At 37.1% G+C, this 5,652-nt stretch overlaps 1 pseudogene; it reads left to right on the top strand.

Annotated features, from left to right (window-relative positions):
- The first annotated feature begins 2,935 nt into the window (after positions 1–2,935).
- On the top strand, positions 2,936–3,394 carry LOC131411197 (large ribosomal subunit protein eL21-like; annotated as a pseudogene).
- Positions 3,395–5,652: the final 2,258 nt, after the last annotated feature.

The raw sequence follows: 5,652 nt of genomic DNA, 5'->3' as shown, positions 1-5,652 counted from the left end.
TCATCTGCTGTAAAGGTCCCACAAGACAAGGTAAGTATTAAATGTGTGTGAGCTGATACCTGCGAACCTGACAGAAGAAGGCTGAGCCTTTTAAGAAATAAGAAAGGAGATTGCAGTGCAGTCCTGGAAATCCTCAGTTAGCAGATAGGTGAGTTAACGGTCACTTTTGATCTTAGCTGGAACCAGCTAGCACTTGCAATTCATTATGCAGGCAATTACCAGTAATAAGAAGTTTCACCAGAAACACAGCAACTGCTTTTCAAGACTATTTTAAATTATAACAGCAATAGTTACCTGTCAGGAAATTACTAATAGATGAGTGGCAGCAAGAATATCTTAACAAGCAGAGTTTGAAGATGAGGGAATTTTATAAAGTTCTTTCTTTGTTACATTCATGGGAAAAATCAATATACCATGCAAAGAGAGACAAATGGATCAACAGCAGTGATTATGGTGCATGCTGTTCTGACTCACATGTTATTAATCCATAGATTTATTAGTGAGATTTGAAATACCATCCACTCTCCTTGCAGGGAATGGTTTAATTATAAGGCCAGAGCGCAGGAAACACCTCCACATTCTTACATTTTCTTTCCAATACAATACTGCCCTCCTGTGGAAACAGACACAAGCCCCCTAGCCTTGCATCCTGAATTTCTTTTCTGATCACCAGATATTTCAGGAAAATAGAAGAGTTTTAGAAAGTTGTAAGTAACAAATACCACATACTATAATATCATCCCTGAAATCCACCTTGCCTTCAAACTTAGTAGAGAATGCCATTTACATTTATAAAAAATGCGTGGTCGCCAGAATTCTGAAACATGCCAAGACTATTACTGCTATTGAGTAATTCTCTATAACTTGGCTATCATCAACATCAAAGGCTTTTCAGCATGCTTCTAATGCTTATATTGCAATGAGGTGGTTTGAAATATTATGCCATTCCTACCAGATCAATTTCAAAGAATGCGAAGTAGAAAGCCCATCCCAGCAGACTTCCAAAACAGCAATATTTGGAGTTTGAAATATATAAGATTGCAGGCGAGTAGTCAAGTGTGTACATCATGTGCAGTTTATGTGGATAAAAAATCATAATGCAAATAGAGTGAGATGAGTGCATTATAGGACATATCTGCTTTAGTTCTTGTTGTATGATATATGCACTTATTATCATAAGCCATAAGATGCAATGAACACATCAATCACCTAAGCAGCTTAGATATCACACACAAAATGCTGCTCGTGCTATAAAATAAAATAAAGCTATTAATTTCTTTGCCTTCAGCCAATGAGCCAAAACTATGAAAATGAATTGTCATTGTAAACACTTGCTAATAACACTCCCCCAATATTTATTAAAATATGTGAGGATGGCATGTCTAAACATATGAACTCTCGATTTCCTCTACACAGCAGTTGGCCTCAGTTGATTCCGCTTCACTGAGCTTTTTTCTGTCATAAATTCAAACATGAGAAATTTAACTCCAGGGGAAAAAAAAAAAGCCAAAGTCCAGTACCACTATTTATGATGTATATAAATCTGAGTCATTTCAGCATCACTTGTTCATATAAGATGAAGAACAAGTTCTATTGATTCCCACAAGTCTAACCTAGTGCTATTTCCCTTAGGATCTAACGAAACCCAGGCGTTTTCCTGCATTATAATGACTGTCTCCTCAATGGCAGTACATTCATTGCTGTATCTTGGAAGTCTACTAAAGTTTATGGCTCTTTTACTAAAACTGTGACAAATATTTGGTACTGCATAATAAAATAGCCTACAAATGATCATTCTACCTTCTGTTCTGCATAACTAAATAATCAGAATTGCAATTTAATTACTTCCTTTAGGAATACAGACTGGGCTTTTGTCAATTTGCTACTTCTTATTATTTTCAAATGAAGCAATAAACAGTTTGAGATGAAGGACTTTGAGTGAAGAGTTTTTAAATCACCGATGTGAAGAGGCTAAAAATAGCAGCAGTAGCAGCAGCACTTGCAATATAGAGAAATACAGATGGATACTCAGATATCTGTGGTTAGGGCACATCTGAAGAAAGTAAACTAACAGTACGCTCAAGTATAGATTTATATCAAATGGTTTTATGAAAAATTTATTTCAGGGCTTAAAGTTCAAGAACAACAGTAGGAGAAGCTAATAGCTATTGAGTCAGTCTGTTCCAGGGTCTCTGTCAGGAACTTGATAACACTACCATATTTAATCCTCAAACAACCCCATGAGGCAAATATTGTTATTATTCCCAAGTTCTAGATAAGGAAAATAAAACTTAGCAAGTTTGTTTTCAGAACAATAGATTGTCATTATAAGGGAGGGACAACTGTAAGTATCACTCGGACAGTCTTCCTGTTCAGTTTCCTTGGCTTCACGTCTACCCCTTAGAAAGAGGGAACCATGACAAAGGAGTAGAAGCTGGCATTCAAAATATCTGTAAGACACCAAAAGCATGTGGCCATATTTCTTTGAAACCTCTAAAGGGGGATTATAGTTCAGTATGATTGGAGGGCACTGTTGGAGCAGGAAACTAATGGGTTGGACTGTACTCCAGAAATCCTACATCTAGAATGGAGAAGAGGATGGGAAAACAGGGGAATACATTAGCACCTCTCTGACACGCTCATCAACTACCTCAACCCCAACCAGCTCTATAGAGTCAGAATAATAGAGGAAGAAAATTGCAGCCACCTGTCCATGAGGACAACTGATAGGCCTGCTTGGGAACGCATGTGATATAATTTATAGGATTCCCAGAATTCAGGGGAAGAAATTGAGGGAGTGGAATTTCTTACAGAATAGATGGACATAAAGCTAAACTACTTGAACATTATTTCTTCTTTTGCGATCTGTTCCAGTCACTGTTGCTGAAAAACAAATCGTCCCTGCCTTTTGGCCAGAACCTCCATCTTCCAGTAATTCACCAAAATGACAAACAAAAAGAAAAGAGAAGATGCACCCACTGTATATTCTCTAGGCCTTTTGGAAAACGTAGAATTGTTCCTTTGGCCCCACACAAGTGAATCTACAAGAATGTGATACTGTAGACTTCAAGGGAAAGGGCACTGTTCAAAAAGGAATGCCCCACAATCGTCACCACGGCAAACTGGAAGAGTGTACAATGTTACTCAGGATGCTGTTGGCATTGTTGTAAACAAACAAGTTAAGGGCAAGAATCTTGCCAAGAGAATTAATGTACATATTGAAAATATTACACACTCTGAGAGCCGAGATAACTTCCTGAAATAACCAGAAAAAGAAGGAAGCCTAAGAGAAATGTACCTGGTTCAACTGAAGAGTCAGCCTGCTCCACACAAAGAACCACACTTTGTGAGAACCAATGGAAAGGAACTTGAGCTGCTGGAATCTATGCCCTAGAATTCACAGCATAATAAGTATAAAAAAGTAAAATTAAAAAAATTCTGGGTAAAAAAAAAAAAAAATCACCCAGAATATATTGGTTTAAAAAAATGACAATCATTTTGTTATCATTTATGAGTTCCATGTGTCAGGAATTTGGGAGTGGCTAGACTGGGTGGTTCTGGCTTTGGGTCCATTATGGAGGTGCAGTCAGACCATAGCCAGAACTGGAACAGAGAAGGTGGAGCTGGAACAGCTGGAGACTAGCTGGGCATCTCTCTCCTCCTGTAGCCTTAGGCCTTCCCCTATGCCCCCACCATGTGGACTGGCTTGGATTTCCTCATAGCATGGCAGCTTCAGGGAGAAAGATTGCTTACACAGCAAGTGAAAACTTCAAGAGCAAATATTCCAGGAAGAAAGGCGGAAGCTGCTTCACCTTTTATGACTTAGCCTCAGAAGACACGCAATGACAATTCTGTCATATTCTACTGGTACAAGCCAGTGGCCAGGCCAACCAGATTCAAGAGAAGGGGCTTTAGACTCCCTCTTGGTGGGAGAGCAGTGAGGTTCTAGAAGAGCCTGAGGGATGGGAGCTATTGTTGCTGTCATCTTTGGAAAATACAATATGCCACAGGACATTATTATTACCATCAAATTTATGGTAGCCAAAGATATATGAGTCATGAATTAATGAATAAAGGAATCATGGAACACATTCCTATGATTTTTTCAATAACTCCTCTTCTGCCCATTACTTTCCCCTTTCTTCCACCGTATCATATAGTTGGTGCTGTGTAGGACATAGCTGATAACAAATTCTCCTAATTCATCTTTTACCCAACTTCTATGGCTTCTCTTCTTCCTTCAATATTCTAAGTCTGGGAGTCCCCTTAACCCCAGACTTTGCCCTTATTCTCTCCACTCCCTACTCTATACTGTCTCCTTGGAAATTTCATCCACATTTTCTCTCCAATGGCTTTAAATACCATTTTTATACGGTTGACACTGAAATCTATAATACTAGCTCTAGCCTTTCTCTTAAGCCCAAGATACATATTTCAAACTCAATATTGAATCTTTCTAACTGAATGTTCTAGCAATACTTAACATTCAATATATCCCCCAATAAGGTTTTTCTTCTGACCTTCCTTTCTTATTAATATTACTATTACTATACTAATTCAGAAATATATACTCCAAAAAGTTATATAAGACATTTCATCTACTTCACTACCAAAATTTCGTTTAGTCAATTTCCAAGCCCTATCATTTCTACCTCTGCAATCACTCATAGATTTATCCTGCACTGGTCATTTCTGTGGCTACTAGAATAGATAATGTTTTTCCTTTCCGATACCGAACAATTGTAATTTGCTTCCCAATGGTTTGCCACTACTAGGCTCTCTCCATCCAATCCATGCTACTTATTGCAATCAGTTTAAAACATTCAAAATCACTATATTCATTGGACGACACTATTCCTCAAAATTCTTCTACCTTGCCTCCGGAGGAAACTCTTTAGCATAACCACTGTCCTACAGTTCCACCTTCATCTTTCACTTTTCCCATCATACCATCTATGTTCAACACAAATAATAATTTTACATTCCCTGGACTTATTCCAAATTCTCCAACCACTATACCTATTCTTAAATTATTTCTACCACATTTTATGCTATCTCAAAACTTCTATGGAAATCCAACCGATACTGTCATTTCTATTTCAATTGCAAACTTCTCTGTGACTCCTTCTCTTAAACAGTTAACTAGAAGTAATATTTTGAACTAACTCATTTATGTATTCAAGAAATATTAGTTGAAGTCCTACTCTATGCCAGGCATTATTCTAGTACTAGGAATAAGCCTAGAAAAAGAGTCAAAGTTTTGCTTTCTTGGAGCTGACATTCTAGTTTGAGATGGACAGAAGAAAGAAACAGACCTCAAACAAAAAAAAAACAAATTAATAAAGAACATAATTCCAAACACTGAAGGCTATAATAAAGAGAACAAGGTGATGTGAGAGTGATACAGGCTAATTTGCCTCAATCATTACCTTTGCTGGCACAATCACATAATGCTGGCAAAAATACCAGAGATACAAACCAACTAGCATTTCTTTACAAAGATTTTTTCTTAACAATTTTCAAAAAATTACTTTATCAAATGCATAAGAACAAATTTCAAGATTATGTAAATAATTGGTACTTTAATAAGCATATAACTTTATTGTTCCTCTGAATATCATCTTTCTACATCTTTAAACGGAGAAGTTTAAA

The sequence above is a fragment of the Diceros bicornis genome, chromosome 11 (genome assembly GCF_020826845.1).
Source record: "Diceros bicornis minor isolate mBicDic1 chromosome 11, mDicBic1.mat.cur, whole genome shotgun sequence".
Lineage (NCBI taxonomy): Eukaryota > Metazoa > Chordata > Mammalia > Perissodactyla > Rhinocerotidae > Diceros > Diceros bicornis.
This window is presented reverse-complemented; position numbering and strand designations above follow the sequence as displayed.